At 41.6% G+C, this 18,317-nt stretch overlaps 1 protein-coding gene across 2 annotated transcripts in view; it reads left to right on the top strand.

The window, feature by feature from the left end:
* The window catches only part of CLDN10 (claudin 10), a 64,874-nt gene that overhangs the window by 798 nt on the left and 45,759 nt on the right, over positions 1–18,317 (top strand). The window lies entirely within an intron of this gene.

Raw genomic sequence — 18,317 nt, 5'->3', positions numbered from 1 at the left:
TGGGGGCAATCTGGATTGGGACCGTAGAGATGGGGACTTTTAAGATCCAGACGGGGACTTTTACGATCCACCTACTCTAGACTAAAAATGGAGGTGGTGCTAGATGTGAACCACCCAGAGAGCTTCGGCTATTGGGCGGTATAAAAATGTAATAAATAAATAAATAAATAAATAGATACAGAAATGTATCTAACAGGGTGTAGCCACTAGGATGTAGCTGATAGATACAGTAATGAGGAAATGTCTGTTTGGCACTTGGTTGTTCCCACAATGACATGCACATTCCTCTTCACGAATTTTTACAGTACTTTTGAAATAAATAGAATTAGCTATTTTGGGGAGTGGTGCTTTTACAATCTATCTAGAAGAAAGGGAACTACTGAAAGAGAAGTTCAGTTGGGAACTCAATTACTCAAACTATTTGAACTCTTTTATGGATCGTACCCCATATGTAAGGCCATCAAAGGACAGAACATTTATTTGCAATCAGCATTTCCTGAATTCATAATCTAGATTTGTACCTGGATCAGAACTATCACTCTGTGAGTAAAATCAAGAATCTTTTGGCACCCTAACGATGAACACATTTATTATGGTGGGAGGATGTCACCAGAATTGGCAGATATAGGGAGGAGGAGGAGGAGGAGGAGGAGGAGAAGAAGAAGAAGAAGAAGAAGAAGAAGAAGAAGAAGAAGAAGAAGAAGAAGAAGAAGAAGAAGAAGGAGAAGAAGAAGAAGGAGAAGAAGAAGAAGAAGAAGAAAGTTGTAGGTCAGCGAGGATTGAAATGCAAGAAATACAAACACTGGGTCGCATTATTTATTTATTTAAAAATATTTATATCCTGCCCTATATCACTAAGATCTCAGGGCGGCGTACAGATAAAAAAAAAATTATCCAAATTTAGGATGCAATCCTGTACTCACTTATCTGGGAGTAAACCCACTGAACTCAGCGGGACTTATTTCTGTGTAATTATATTTAGGATTGCACAATTAGTCAGGTTTAGAATAGACCTATCAAAATAAACAGTCATGACTAACTTAAGTCCCATCAGTTTGAATCGGTCTGCTTTAAGAATGTCTAACTAGTCTGGATCCCACCCAGTGATGGTTATATTAAACTTTGATGTATGTAAAATCTTTACAGTGACCAGTTCGAAGGTAGCATTGATAAACATCCTGGCATCAATATGTTAATTAACCCATAATTTTGATTTAAGCCACAGGAGATAGAAATGAACTTCTTGATAATGCTAATTTTGTGAACCGCCCAGAGAGCTTTGACTATTGGGCGGTATAAAAATGCAATAAATAAATGAATAAATAATCCTGTGGTTTCTCATTTAAGTTCATTTATTCAGGACCTGCATTGTATTCTTGGGATGGATTATCTAGATTGTAAAGATCCAAATTGATACGGTTTAATTTCATAGGGTTTCAAACAAGTAGTTTTAGAATATTCAATTCTAGGCAACCTAGGCTGGATCTACACTACTGCTTTAAAGCGCTTTATAAAAGTTTTGAAAAAGACATATGGAGTGTGTCCTGGGACACACTCCATATACCGTTTTCAAAACTGTGATAAAGCGCTTTAAAGTGCTTTAAAGCAGTAGTGTAGATCCTGCCCTAGTTGCATGTTGAACAGTGGGAGTTGCATAGATTTACAGCAGATTGATTCTTCATTAATGTGAAAATAACATAAAACCAAAGCAGTCTAGATTTAAGGGGCAAAGGCCATTTAACATTAAGTAATTTTTTAAAAGACAATGGAATCCTTTTTAATTTACTTGAAAAAATGAAAAGGATGTGTGTTTAAACAGGTTCTCTTGGGAAATTAATAAATGGGCAATGTACTGGGTCAATACCTTGGGAGATGTGCCCTCTCTTTGGCTTGCATATTCAAAATGGCAGCCAGCCTGCTTCTCAGTGGCTTACTATGACATGTAAACCAGGTCAGAGAGTGCAACAAACCTGTTTTGGAGTCCCATTACTCTTAAGGCAGAGGTTTTCAAACAGTTTTCTTGGAGACCCTGGAATTTCACTAACAGTTCAGTCCTTGCCAAGGGGACTGAACTTCTCCAATGCACAGCCACAAGAGAATATTAAACATATTCTCAGTCACACTCTCCATTGAAGCAGACCAATGGTGAAGCCCAGTAGACCTGAGCAGTGCCGTATATGAACTTTGTGAACCCCAGAATATGCCCAGAATTGACTGCCTGACATTGCGGTTCTGTGGCAAATATGAGGGAGTTCACTAGGAAATGAGCCAATGTGGAAAGGGTTTCCTGAAGACATGTCCTTTTTATCTTTTTCTTCCACCACCATGGCAATTCTTTTAAGCCTTTTCCCTTAAAACCTTTCATGTCAGGTGGGTGAGATGGGAAAGCAGGTTTCCCAGACCAATGTTGGTGATGCTTGGCACAGAGGACATCGCTCTGCCTCATTCCAAGCCAAGGTGAAATTTGGCTAGGGGCATGTCTAGACCTCCCGGCGTTCTGGGAAGGAGGGGGGAGGATCTCACAGTATTCTGATTGCGAGATCCTCCCCCTCAGTCCACATGCAGTGTGCAACATCTCAGGAGGAAGGAGGATGTCACGCCCGCCATATTTTTTTTAAAAAAAGGGAGGACCTGGAGTGCACCTGTGCTCCACCACAAAAGTAAGTTGTTGTTTTTTTTAAAAAGGCCCGACCTTGCTCCCCTTCCCACCCCCCAATGGGCATGGAGTGCTTGAAGAGCTCTTTCCCCCATGCCTAGTTCCTGGCTCTTCACATTTACCCGCGAGGAGCCGGGCGGTCTCAGGACGATCCCGAGACCGTGGGGAAAGTCAGGATTAATGTCGTCCCAGTTATCCCAGGGAAATGCAAGGATCTTCCCTCCCTGCCCCTGGGATCCTCTGTGCATCATGTGGACGCACAGGGATGATCCCAGGGCGATCCCCAAGATAAGGAATGGTGTAGACATGCCCTAGGTTGTTGAGAACAAGAGACTGCTCCCTTTATTCCAATCCTTTTTTTTTTTTAGGCAACTGGGAGTGCTTCAAGAGGAGGCTTTTCTGATGCCATCACCCTGCTTCATTGACAGAAGTTTACTGGTGGATTCAGACAATGGGCTTCTTTAGATTAAGGGGGAATTGCATTGCATATCAGGGCTTTGCTTCCTGCTTCTCTTGCACAATTGTAATGGGCTGCATTACACAAGTGGAGAGGGTCTATAATGGAAAACATCCCCTCCTCTCAGTGCTCATAGCCCTGAATGGGACAGCTCCCTCTAGTAGGTGCTTTGTAGCACTACTTCCCCTGCACATGGTGGGAAATCCTGAGATATTTCAGAAGAATTAGGATATCATGGGATTTTAAAAGGATGGAATTACTGGTGGAAGGTGCTGGAGACATGCAGAAGGTTAACGCTTCATCGAAAGGACCTGCAAACTTCTGTGAGTGTGCCTTATTTCGCATGTGTGAAGAAGCTTGATGTTGTCTTATACTTGTAACCCTCTCAAGTTGGAAGGGGATTAGCTCAAAAGCCTGCAGCATCGCTCCTGCAAGGCTAAATTGCGAAAGCTTGATGGGGCAGAAGGGAGCACGGCTATTCGGCGTGGCTATTCGGCCAGACAAACTGCAGACCCGACAGTCATTCCATTGTCAAGCCTGTGCCCCGCATTCCCATGCTTACCCAGTGACTAAACTGTACTGAAGCTGGGAAGCAGCAGGGTGACCTTGGAGCAGAGGTAAAAGTTACAGTAAATCGAGAGTTTGAAAATGCGGAGTTTCAAGGGGGGAATCCCAGTGTGGCTGCAAGTTGGTGGCTGCATCATTTAAGCAGCGCCGCGCCACTGCACAGCCACTACGGGTTTAATAGAATGTATAGACACCCCCTGGAGATTCTAGAGCCTGAACCTGGGGCTTTCTGTTTGCAAATCAGGTGCTTATCACTGAGCTATGGCCCCTTCCCCTGTTTTCATCATTTCATTTATGATAAATGGTACTTCAAATATTTATGAGTCCTCAAAAGAGCAAGCTGTGCAGTCTTTGACCTGCTTCTGTTTACTAGGCGTGTGTAATTTTACAGAAAAAGAGACTGACAGTAACTTAGTCAAAAGAGATGACAACAGCCCATTGCAATGACATTTAGGAATACTAATTTTAACCACTCTGTGCAGGGGCTTCAGAAGCTTAGTCTTACGCTAGGTGAAAACCGAGACTGAACGGGCATTTACACTATTGGTTAGTATAATATTATACTGCAAAGAAAATTGTTATAAAATAGGCTGTTCTGGCATAGGATTTCCACATGTTTGAACCACTTCCATTTAACTTGCAAAACTTATTATCAGTTCCTGAATTCGATTCTGTAATTTTCTGGCAGATGAATGGGGCAACTCCATAGGATAAAGTTTGATTTTCAGTGGTTCCCATTTAGTTCTCTGACACAAAGTAAGCAGGTTATAATTGACGAGTCTGTTGTCAGGGTATGATCCAACCTGGTCGGCAAGAAACTGGCATCACCCACAAGCTCTCCCCTTAGTCATTTCCCTGAGTAAACACTTCAAGTAATTATTTATGATGTTGATGATGATTTGTTATATTTTTCATATAAATCACAGAGGCAGTGTACTACAATCAAATAAAACAATAGCATAAAACCCTAAAATAAACAATAGGACCTTATAAAATATGAAAACAACATTAAAAGCCATTTAAAAGGCCAACATGAACATATGCATCTCAACTCCTTTTAGAACAGCCAAGAGAGTTCGCTGCCATTCATTCCTATGAGAAAAAAGTTAAGCACTGCATTTTGGGTTATTACTGAAGGGAAGCAATAAGCTGCCCACACACTGATTCCAAGATGGCCAAGTGCCATTTATGTATTTATTTATTACATTTTTATACTGCCCAATAGCCGAAGCTCTTGAAAGGAAGCCCACCGTAAGACAATGTGCCTTCACATATGTATATAATATGCCCGGACCCTAAGGTCATCTTCAGGGGTCCTTCTCCATGAGCCCCTGCCAAAGGAAGTGAGGCAGGTGGCTACCAGGAGGAGGGCCTTCTCTGCTGTGGCGCCCCGGCTGTGGAATGAGCTCCCTAAGGAGGTTCGCTTGGCACCTACATTATATGCTTTTAGACGCCAGGTGAAGACCTTTTTATTCTCCCAACATTTTAACAATCTATAAATTTTAAATAACATGGTTTTAAATTTGTAATTTTGCATTGCTGCTGTTTTTATCTGGTTGAGCTTTTATATTGTATTTTATATTATGGTTTTATACTGTTGTTTTATACTTTGAATGGTTTTAATTTTTGTGAACCGCCCAGAGAGCTCCGGCTATTGGGCAGTATAGAAATGTAATAAATAAATAAATAAATAACCCACACACTGTGGTTTTTTCTAGAGGTCCCTGCACCATGTGGGCCTTCCCTATTCCCCCCAACATAACAATGGATCTTTTGCTAATGACATAACAATTTCTGTGCTGATTTAGATGAAATGCCCATCTATTTCTCCATTCTACATACCAATGGCTGTGACAACATCCTGTTGCAATGAGTTCCATAGATTAGTAAAGCAGTTTGTAAAGGAATATCTCATTTTGCTTGACTAAAACCTGCTGCCTATCCATTTCAGTGCTGATTTTTTTTTCTATTTTGAGAGGTGGTGTGAATAATATTTCATTCCTCACTCTTTCCACACCATTCAAGATATTATAAAAAGCACATCCTTGCATTTCAATAGCTCCCAGGATCTGATACACTTGCTTGGTCTCTGTTTGTGACACACCATAATCTGAATATGCTGTACTCCTCTTTTTGCGATGCCATCTATTCGCCAGTGGAGAGATGTGTCAGATGCTTGTTTTCTTCATGTAAATTCTTCTGTGTTTGGAATCACATGGGAAAACAGTAGTGCCAGTCGTGGAAGGATACAGCCAACAAGGTCAGCGTTTACTTCCATGATCACAGTGACCAACAGCAATGTCTACTGTCATGGGAAAATTACTCTCCAGTTCTTGGAGGAAGGGCAGGATGTAAACGTAATAAATAAAAAGAGTTAAGTTAGGCTTCAGTTTAATATGCAGATGGCATTGTTGACTTGTTGGCCTGCTGGAGCTGATAGGACAAAAACTTCTATGAGTTTTCCTACTGTTCACACATCTTTCTTTGGATAGAGTTTCATTCTTTTTGTCCTGAGCTATGTGTGAACTGTGGCTAAGATACCTGGAGTGGCAAGACTGAGAACATATAAGATCAACTCTGGCCTGCTCAAACCAGCTGCCTGTATGCTTCTAAGCTCAATTCAAAGTGCTGGTTTTATTAACCTATAAAGCCCTACACAGCTTGGGATTGCAATACGTGATGAAGCGCCTCTCCCAACATGAACCTATCCGTACTCTACGCTCATTGTCTAAGGTCCTCCTCTGAGGGAGGCTCAGAAGATGACAATGAGGGACAGCATCTTCTCAGTGGTGGCCCCAGCTGTGGATTCATTAAACATGTACACCATTAAAAAAAAAGTGAAAGAAATTTGTCACATTTGAAAGTATAATACTTTTGGGTGTGCCAAGTTAGGCCGTGATGTAAAAACTGTTTCTCCTCTAAAACCAAACATGCAACTTGTGGGCCAGATCCCATATTTGAAGCTAACATGATAGTAAGCCATGCTTCTATGCAATATGTATTGCATGGGAGCGTGAGGGCGGGGGGTATATTGTAACTGTCAGAAACAGCGATAGCGTGGGTATCTGATACACTTGGGTAAACTCACAACGTGTCCATTTACATCTTCCACTGCCAAAAGTGGTTAAGGAGATGATACATGATGACCACATGCAGATATTTACCTACACTCAGAGGTGAGCTAGGAACTAGGCAACCCCATCTACCATCACTATAGCAAGGCAACAAAGTATTGCAACATAATGGTTTCTGGCCACAAGCATTCTATGGGCAGTTACAGTATATTGTGCACTTCTTATCTTAAGACGTGATATCTGATTAACTATATTAACTAATCAGGTTATCAGACTAGAACGTTTGGGTGGGTGGACTTTGCCTATTATTTTTCAACGGGCAATGAGATGCAAGCTGTTCCTGGAATATATCATTTTGAAATGGCCCATTTGTTCAGAATGATGAACCCTGATTCAGGTTTCCAAAGGAAATAGGACTCAAGAGTTTAATGTTTCCTTTCCCAGATGGAGAATTTCCAAAGCAGGCACAGCCATTTGAAGGTTGCCTTCCAGTGCTTATATAAATATATACAAACAATTAAAATGAAACAGCAAGACTCTTCACACATTGCACGCAACAAAAATTAAATATATTGTCCTCAAGGTACTTTATTTTCAGAATAAAGGCAGAATAGCAAACTAATGAATCTTATGTCCTTAACAATTTTGTCTAAATGGTCATGACAATTTAAAAACATGTTATATATTACTTAGTCTTGGAAATGCTGACACTGTTTAACCCACTGCATATTCTACCCTAGAAAAGATATTTAACATTTATTTATTTATTTATTTATTTATTTATTTATTTATTTGTTTGTTACATTTATGTCCTGCCTTTTTTCTTCTTAAGGAACCCAAAGCAGTGTACATAATCCTCCTCCTCCTCCTCCTCCTCTCCATTTTATCCTCCCAATAGTCACCCTGTGAGGTAGGTTAGGCTGAGAGTCAGTGACTGACCCAAAGTCACCCAATAAGCTTCATGGCCTGAATGGTGACTAGAAACTGGATTGAGACATAGAGGAAAAATTCTACTGTTGCCAACTCCCTTCAGTGACAGGGGAAATTGCTGAATGCCACTCTGTTTTAAAGCCCACAAAGTGTGAACTCTTCTCCTGAATAGAATATGGTAGGGTGACCATATGAAAAGGAGGACAGGGCTCCTGTATCTTTAACAGTTGCATAGAAAAGGGAATTTTAGCAGGTGTTATTTGTACATATGGAGAACCTGGTGAAATTTCCTCTTCATCACAACAGTTAAAGCTGCAGGAGCTATACTAGAGTGACCAGATTTAAAAGAGGGCAGGGCACCTACAGCTTTAACTGTTGTGATGAAGAGGAAATTTCACCAGGTTCTCCATATATACAAATTACACCCGTTGAAATTCCCTTTTCACTATAACTGTTAAAGATACAGGAGCCCTGTCCTCCTTTTCATATGGTCACCCTAGAATATGGCTACCCTAACATGAGTGGGGTGACCTCCATCATGGCCTATAATGCTGTACCTCTCCCCGCTACCTTCTAGCTCCTCAAGTATTCAAGTCAGGACTTGCTGTACACAGTTTGTCCCAAGCTACACAGCACGCTTAGACCACTCATTAAAGAATTAATTCCTGTAAAAACACATTCCAAACCTGCTTAAAAAAATATTTGGCAACATTGGTTCAAATGAGATAATAAAGGCATTATGTGGTCTCCATTAAAACAATTTAACTCCACTGAAGCCAGACTTGCTACACATTGGCACAGAACTGAAATGAATGACTTCATAAATTGTTTTCATTGGGTACTGGGAACCAGCATCACAAAAAATGTTTTTAACCATACCAAGCAGTTCATTTTTCTTCCAAAATGCCTTCTTTCCTTTTTTTTACCTCATGACTTACTTTGGAATTAGGCCTTTAAAGAGTGATTAGAAATTTAATTAGGTATATAGGGATTTTAAATAGTGAGAGCTAATTAAGTTAGTTAACCAAGTGTGACAATTGTTACTAGCATGAACAATTTATTTGATATTAGTCACGAGGTGCTTCCAGACAAGCCTGATTTCAAGAATTTTACTGGGGACGACGACAACAACAATGATAATGACTCTCTAACTAGAATCACCCATGATCACTGATAAGTTTTTAACCAGGGATATTTCCCCTCTCATAGTAAAAATAATTTACACTGAGTCAGACTCAGCTAATGATCTACTCTAGATGAACTTAGTCATCTACCATCAGGTTCCCCATGTCCATATAATTCTTCATTTCTCCTCCCCCAGGGATTATGGGCAGCAGAGGCTTTTAGCTTTGGGTTTGCCTCATTCTCTGTTGCTGCACGGCAGCCCCTGGCCAACTGCAGGGAGGTAGAGCAAGAAGCGTTTCTTAATATTTGGAAATGGTTGCAAGAAATTGGGAAGCTGTTTACTATTTCGGGGATCATTGATCTAAGGATAAAGATAGTAGGTATTCTATATACAGTGGAAGCAGTTGGAACTATACCCTGAAAACAAATGCCTCAGAATGCAGCAAATGTGTGTTCAAACTACTGCCATCACCTTTCGAATGTATGCAATGCCTACTCTACACAAACAGCAGAATGAGGAGGTAATAAGGTGGAAGAGACTTGGGGTGGTAGAGTGGACTGAATCATTTCAGACTATGGGTGGAGAGATTATAGTTTTGGATGTTTTCATGCCCACCCCAGTGCTCTACAATAAAAACAATGATCACATAAGGAGTTAGTTGGGATAGATGAGCGGGGGGGGGGGGGTCCGTGTCCCTGACACCATTTGTCAAATGGACTATGTATTCCAGTGATTTACACATCTATACCAGCCTTCCCCAGAAATGATTGACTACAACTCCAAATGATCACTCTGATGGCATGATGGGAGTTGTTGTCCAACCTCACTGGAGGACACTAGGTTGGGGAAGGCTGATCTACAGTGGACTAAAGTCACTTCATGGACTTTAGGCCATAACAACTGATGTTACTTAAGTGTATCAACTGGATGGCATGGGATTAAATCCCCCCATGGACCATAGACCTTGCATTTCTTTTGGTGGAATAATTGGGTGTATGGGAGGGGGTGCTTGCTCTCTCTCTCTCTCTTGTTCTCTCATCATATCTAACTTATTTTAAGGACATTTAGGTTGCTTCCAAATGGTGGATTCCCACTTGATAACAATCAGAGGGCACTGTCCAGCTATTCCATCTTTACTTCCTTAATGATTTTTTTTCTGATAAGAGAAAGGATGGAAGAAGCAGGGAGAAACATAAGAGGGCTACAAATGGAAGACAATGTCATATTGAACCCCTCCCCTGTAAAACCCAAAAAAATGAGGCAGGGCAATTGCATGATAAAAGTATTGTCTGGAAGCAAACCTAGATAAGGGCTCAGAGACTGATTTCCTTAAACATTCTTTCTACCTAGACATCCACTTTTCTCTTTTGCTCACCTCCTCCCCTTCCCAAGCTAGAACACGGGCTCCAACATATTTTATCAGAACAAACTAATATAAACAATTCCAGCAAATATTCTTCATACAAGTTCCTTGGCACACAACCTTCTTGGTTACTGTTTAGAAAAATATCCCTGTCTCAATAATAAAAAGTGTATTCTTATTTATAAGGCCCGCACAACTTGTGGCCTACCAAGGCAAACAAACTGTACATGATGAGTGGACTGATTGGATTGTAGGGTCAACATTTGTCCAGGTCTTCCATTTACTTACCCTTCCTGTCTACCACTACCTGCATTAAATAAATATTATAGTTAATTTATATAGCCCTTTTCGGTGTACATGGCATTTTTTAGAAGGCTGATCAGACATTGGAACATAGCATCCTGTTTAAAAGGGAGGTGTTGCAGAGCCTCAGTAATGAAACCACAAATATGTACCATTTACTTAGCGACCTCCCTTACTGAGATCCAAGAGATAAGGCATGAAACATAGGCGGTTTGGCACAGAGTGACCAGCTGCAAAGGAAAACAGGGTTCCTGTGCTTGAATAGTTGTTATTAGAAGGAATTCCAACAGATGTTCCTTGTCATGCAAGGGTGATAAAAGCTGCATCTGCTGAAATTCCCTTCTCTCTCCAACTATAAAAGCAGGGCAAGGCAACCTAGGTTCACCTTGACCCACCAGACCAGGCCAATGGGCCAGATACTAACAAGGGGATGGAGCCCACCTTGAAGCCCTGCCCCATTCAGTGATGTCATCCAGTCCCTGCCCGACCCACTGTTCCTTTAACTTTGTGCAGAAAGAGAAGGCATGGAGAAAGGGACCTTTACGACCGACACAGCACAGGTGTCTACAACACCACCGTGGGGCTTCCCCTACGCTGAATGGAGCACCTCCTTCATGCACTGTTTGTGTCCCAACTGGGATGCAAGCGGCATGTGGAGAAACTCAGCTGGGACTTGCAGGACCAACTCTTGGAAGCCCTGGCTGAATCGAGTGCCTCCTTCAGCCACTTATTGCCATCCTGTCTAACTTTAACTTGGAGTCTCTCTCCAATGAAAATGATAACATGAGAACAGTCTCAGTGGCTCTTGGGTCCATCACTGTAGCTATTATAGTTTTGGCTCCAGAGGGAGGAATGGGCCCTCATTAACAGGCTAGCATGTTACTTTCAACTCTTTCTAGATATACCTCATAACTGCATTGGGAGGCCACTCTTATCTTACAAGTAATTGGTGAATTCCTCCTGTGCCTCCTGTGTCAACCTCACCGTCTCCAGAGAGGAGGTTCTGAGGGCAGAGACAATGTTGGCAATCATATCAGTTGCATGACCCAGGTGATTGCTTCCTATAGAGATTACTGGAGTGGTGTACAATCTAGTCATGGGGAGTGGCAACTCTGTCATTCCAGCCATATCAGCAGTAGTGCAGTGCAGATCAGTACCCACAGGCCAAATACGGCCCGCCTGGCCACTGCATTTGGCCTTCAAAGCCTCTCAGGCAAGCTCTCCCTTCCTCCAAGAAGGGAGAGGGGGCAGCAATGACTGTGCTGTGACTTCAAGGAGCCCTATCTCAGTCCACGTCACTTCCCAGTTGGGCATGGTGAGGGAAAAGCGAAGTCATCCAAGTCCGCTTTACTCCTCCCTTACCTTTCCCAGTTGTGAAAAGCAAGGGAAGAGCTAAGCCGGTAGCCCGCCAAGGAGCAAAGTCTTCTCCAAGTTCTAGCTGACTGCACAGCTGTTTTATCCACCTCTTGCCAACCAGGAAAGGCCAGAAGCCGGTGAATTTGGCTGCTGTCTTCTCTCTGTATGGCGAAAGAGGAAGTCCTCTTGTCTCTACACACTCTGTACCTCACCCTGCACAGAGAATAGGGATAAGTGATACCAGGGCATGGGGCTTTGGGGGGAAGGCTTGTGCCCTCCCCCCCCCATGTCATCCATCCCCCTGGGAGGTAATCTGGTCTGTGGGACCAAGGGAAAGGTCTATACGATGCTGCTTTGTATGCTGATTCCCAAAAAACCCTGCAGCAGCGCTGCTGCAGGGTGGAATCGAGACAACAAGACACAGGAGGGAGTGCCGGGCTGTCCAGCAGGAAAAACCTCAGCACTGGTGACCATTTGGTCGGCCAAGCCCACCCCTTGCCCTGTATTCCCGGGCTGACCCTGCACCAGGAATGCCCCCAGACCAAACCCACCAGAGACAGATGAAAGAAATAACTTGCTGGCATCTGAGCAATTGGAAAAGTCGTGATAAAACGACACTGCGAAAAAGTGCAGTTTCACATAAACAACACAGCACCACTGTGCTGCCACTTCTAGACACCCCCAAGTCAGTTCTCCACGCCTGCTTTAAAGGTAAATAGCATCACCTTGAATAGGCCCAGAGCAAATAGGCTGCCAGTCACAGGGGGCAGGATCTATACTTCTGCCTTAAAACGGTTTATAACAGTTTTGACAACTGTTGGGGCCCAGGACAGACTCCAGATACAGTTTTCAAACTGTTTTCAAAGTGTCATGTCCTGCTTGGTGTAGATCTAGCCCCAGTGCAAACATCGGAAGAGTATAGGAAGTCTGACTCTGTTACTTGAAAAACAATGCAAATGAGGCCCAGAAAGGGAGTCAAGGTGAAATACGTACCAAATCTTATATGGAGCAACAGCAGCTTGAGAGCACTAATTTCAACCGTTGAGTCACTTCCTGAAACAGACTACTGGCAAATGTTGCTTCTTGCCCATGAAAAGAAAACACAGAGAAGTTTACCAGAAGGAAACAAATTTATGTGTTGGCTCCAATTCTCTTTCCCTTTGGGCTTTCCCTCCGCCTAAGTAATTAACGGGCTACATGTCTTTACAATCCTTATTGCAGTATTGTCTAAAATTTAAAACATTTAGATCATCAACTGATAGGAGGAAATCTCTCGGCTTCGATGCTGTAATTTGGAAATAGTAAAACAAGAGAAATGCAAAAGACATGCCAGGAAAAGGCTTTGTTTTAAAATCAATTTTAAAGTGTTTTATTCTGTTTTTATTTTATTTTATCTTGTACACTGCTCCGAAATTGTCAATGGGGAGCAATATATAAATATTGTTTAAAAAATTATTTATTTATTTAAAACATTTATATCCTGCCCTATATCATTAAGATCTCAGAGCGGCGTACGGATAAAAACATACAGCATATAACAATAAATATGCACAGTTAAAAACAAATTAAACCATGATCCAAGTTAAAACAATATATAATTTAAAAGCAGTAAAAGCAGTTAAAACAGTTAAAACAATGGGCCAGTGAGTTTAACCATCAAAGGCTTTGTTAAAAAGCCATGTTATTTATTAAATAAATAAAAGCCATTTATTAAATAAATAAATAAATAAATAAAATAAGAAAAGGAGGCTGGAAAAACAGGGTGTTTTCTGGATGTATGCCCTCTTGATTGTTCGGTTCATGTACATCTAGGGGCAGACCAGTCAACTAGCAGAGTGAGCATTAGTCTTGGAGCTTACTCTGCCATCATGGCAAATTTCATGCAAAGGACTCCGAAGTTGTCTACCTTATAATCTGCTGTCACAGCAAAGTGCTCCAATGCCACAGTCCATGTCCTGCTGTGATTGCAGTTGTTTCTCCCCCCCCCCCCCCAGCAACATATTTTGGTGCGTGGAAAGTCTGGTTCTTCCAGTAGTGTGAAAGCACACTGCTCAAACTGCAACATGTACTTTCATCCCTTGTTTTGAATCCAATGTTCTGTGGGCATGATTTCAAGGGGCAGAATTGCTGACAAAAGAAAGGGGTATGTCTTGTCTCCAGGGGGTGTTTTTAATTCCCAATTCAAATCCTTCCTCCTCCTGCTTCCTCCATCTTAACTCGTCCATTTTCATCTTAAAAGAAATGTGGGAAATGCACCCTCCTTGCCAGCAGCACCCTCATTTTTAAAGATAAAGAGATCCAAATTGGCACAGCGGTAGGTCTTAAAGAGGGCTTTCAGCCTGCCAAATTTGAATCCAATTGGATTATCTATTGATCTTTTATGATTTTTAAATGAAAATTAAACAAATGCTTACATCTCTGTATGTTTTAAAGATAAAGAGATCCAAATTGGCACAGTGGTAGGTTGTATGGAGGGCTTTTAGCATGCCAAATTTGAATCAGACTGGGTCATTCATTAATTTTTTATGATTTTTTAAATTTCCTCCCTCAAATCCTTTGGCACTTATAGTCTGCTAGTGCAAAGGAATGTAGAATTGCACTTCCATTCCTTTGAACATGTGAAGCTGAGCATCTTCAATGGGATTTACTTTACTCAAAAGTAAATCCTATTGATTTCAACTGCTAACATGACATGCTGCCCCTTGGTCCATGCTTCAAGGGGAGAGAAATGGCAGGGGGCTGGAAAGATTTCCCCTCTTTCCATGCCTGGAAGCTTTTCCTAAGGAGGAGCCACAGAGGGAAGGAGCCTCCAGGCAGGGCTCTGGGAACGGCTGTAGCCTAGACAATAGGTAATAAAAACGTAGGGAGGGAGGGCGCGGTATCCAACTACCATCAACCAATGAACTGTAGGGGGAGGTACAAAGGAGATCAATGGGCAGAGACAACAGCGAAAACAACAAGGTGTGCGAGTGAACCTCAACAGATCACAGCAACGCGCTACAGCAGAGGTGTAAGTTTGCAAGCTTTCATATGCTATATAACCAAAGTGGGATAATTCGAGGGAGAACCAGAACAAAAGTGAAGCTCCAGTTGATCTTCATTCTATTCCCAATATCCAATTTTGCAAGATGCCTTTAATTCCCTCACTTCAATTTGGTCTTTAGGGGGTTCCACTATGACCCCCAACCTTTACAATTGTTTCTGTTCCTTAGTGCTCATAACAGCAACTGTTACACCTGAATAAATGAACATGATCCTTACAGACAGAGGGGCTGTCTTGATGAGGGCGCCTCAGCCCCCCAAACCCTACGCTTGCGCTCTTAATCTGTACAGCACCATGTACATTGATGGTGCTATATAAATAAATAATAATAATAATAAGGAGTGAGTGTGAGGTTTGCTTGGGAGGAGGAGCGGCTGTCCAGTGCAACAGTGCCCATGCACCGGCACACTTGCACGTCTCTCACTGGCGCACCCACGCCTCTACGCATCCATCTAGGTTTTTTTTTAACCTCTTTCTGTCTACTAAGCTCCGCCATCACTGTTTGTCCATTGTTGGGGCTGCGGGGGCATTCCAGTGGCTGTTCAGCTTGCTGGCTTGCCCCCTCCACCCTGTCCCAGCTGATGGTGAGCAATCAGGGGTCGCCACTGGCTGGGACACGCCTACACTGTAACACCAGAGTAAGGTGACAGACAGCAAATGCGCATTGGCACCATGCTCACAGGAAAAAGTTGGGGTAAGTCCCCAACTTTTTAAAACCAAAGCTTTGAGGGAATGCTCTGAGACAGCTCCGCAATGGCTGCTGCATCATATAAATGACCTAGCACCACTGCGGAGCCACTCTGGGGCTTTCAGCTCATCAAAACAAGCCCAGAGACAATTGGATCAGGGTGCAATCTGTAATCATTTATAAGGAGAATTTACAGGCATGGAGGCTTTGTTATCTGGACTTATTTTTTCCCTCCCCGCCTTTGGTCAGAACACAGATCATGCACACACACACAAACACACACACACACACACACACACACACACACACACACACACACACACACAATGTAGGTGGGAACTTCCGGTTATCCTGTCTTATGGCATTCAGTTTGTTCCCGGGCTGAATTTAAAGTGTTGGCTTTGATCTCTAAATGAAGGATTGGCTACTCCTACATGAACCTCATCAGCTGTTGAGAGTTTATCATCTGAGGCTTCCCTGGGGCAACCTTGCCTGTGGAGGTCATGTGAGTGGCTTTTGGGAAAAGGGCCTTTTCCTGTGATGCATCCAATTGGAGAACTCCCTCCCAAAGGAGATCTCCCTACTACCTTCAATACTATCCTTTAGGTGCCAGGCAAAGTCTGCCAAATTTATTTAGGTCTTCAACAGTTGATTTTTTTTTAAGTTTAATTTAATTTACTGCAGTGTAAATTAAATTGCTTCACTATGTCTGTTCGCTCCATCATGTCTGTAGATGGATGAATTTATTAATTGCTACTTTTTTCTATTGTTTTTTTGTATGACGGTATGTTTTATTTGGTTTGCTGTATTCTTTTTTTAATGATTGATATTTTAATGTTTTGGTTTTTTAAAGCCGCCTTGAATGCCATTTGGCAGAAAGGCATCATATAGACATTTTCATTGAATAAAATCAACAGATTTCTGGAAGGATAGAGGGGATAAAATAGAAATGAGCAAAGAACAAGCTTTTCTTCAACAGCTGTTTTAAGAGAACTAATGAGAACAGCATCCTTTCATCTGAAGGGTTTCCCCATTGTATAATAATGAGAAATATACCAGCTAAAAATAGTGGTCAGAAAATCTTATCTTTTTAGCTTTTTACACACAGAGAGAGAGAGACAGAGAGAGAGAGAGAGAGAGATCTTATTTGGTTTTGCTGCCCTCTAGTGGTTATATGAGCACTGTAGCTGCACCACCAGCACATATTCGTCCTTTTCAGACATTTTCATCATCATCATCATCATCATCCCTCCTTGATATGCTTTCGGAACCAGGCAAAAACATCTTTGTTCTGGCAGGCCTTTGGAGAATAATCTGGTCCTCCAGCTATGTTAAGGACTTGTAAAATTGTTGTGTATTTTAAACGTTTAATATTTTAATGTTGTAATTTTATTATTTTATTTTTTTAAAAATTGTACATTTCTTTTCCTAGGTTTTAAAATGTATATGTTTTAAATTTTGTAAGGCCACCTTGAGGCCCAGTATTGGACAAACGGTGGGATACAAATAAATAACATCATCATCATCGTCATCCCTATTACTTAAACTTGAACTTCTTAGCTGCAATTCTATGCACAGTTTCTTCCGAGTAAGCACCATTGAACACAATGGGACTTTCTTTTATTTAGTACATTTCTAAAAAAAGTTCTTCTGAGTAAGCACACATAGCATTGCACTGTTAGATGTCTTTAAAAAAGGCAACTTTAAACAAACAGAAGGCAACTTACAACAATATTAAAACATACGAAAACAATATAAGCTAAAAACAATGGTCAATAAAATGCCATGACTCCATAAAACAACTAAATTTGCTCCTTCAGCATTTCCAGTGGAAGAAACTCTTGCGTATTCACTGGAGTTCTCCAGAGTTCTCTACTTGATCCCTTTGTACCTACCTTTTCCTCCTTCATACCACATCCTAGCAATCCCCTTGCAGGGAGTAGAGTAGGTTTAAACCTCCCCACTCAGCCAGTTTCTTCTTAAATTCGCCACCCCTCCCATTGTAAAAAGAACAAAAACGCATAGGATCAGGTGATAGATCTCATAAACAAATAAAACATGCATATAAAAGTTGGTAGAATGAGGGCCATAAGCAACAGTCCTATGGGACAATTCTAGCTATGGTGCCTGGAACAGATTCCTACCTCTGAGTGTAACATAAAGGAGAAACTAGCACCTGCTATGAGGAATGTATGAGAAATTTGTTTCAGTTCATATTTTATCAGGATTTATCCAGTTCTCATTTTCCAAACTGAACATGAGCTCAAGCAAGATCTGCGGTCAAAGTTTGTATATTTCCAATGTGAGTCGCAGACATACACTCACACGCACCGCAAATGCGTTCAACAGCGTGCATACATTGGGGGGGTGGGGAATGCACACGAAAAATGCATTTTTTGATCAGTGTGCACAAACATGCTTTAATCAACGGGAGAAGGATGTGTACATTTTAAAGATGTGCACAATTGATGTGTACATTTAAAAAGCATGCACAAATTTTCATGTGAAAAGAAAAAGACAAAAGATTTAAAATCTAATATGGAGAAGAGACAGAACAGGCTTTGAAGTCGTATTTGGAGCATTTCAGTGAATCGTTTTAATGGAATTGTTTTATATGTGATTGTAAAGCACCACGATGCCAGAAATGGTGAGGTGGTGCTATAAAAATGCTTTAAATAAAAAGTAAATAAAAATAAAATTCAGGTTTTGCTTGTACAGCTTTGTAATACTGGGATAGGGAAAGCTGTTACCATG

Source organism: Elgaria multicarinata, chromosome 5 (assembly GCF_023053635.1).
Source record: "Elgaria multicarinata webbii isolate HBS135686 ecotype San Diego chromosome 5, rElgMul1.1.pri, whole genome shotgun sequence".
Lineage (NCBI taxonomy): Eukaryota > Metazoa > Chordata > Lepidosauria > Squamata > Anguidae > Elgaria > Elgaria multicarinata.
The sequence above is the reverse complement of the archived record's forward strand: the minus strand, read 5'-3'. Positions and strand labels throughout refer to the sequence as shown.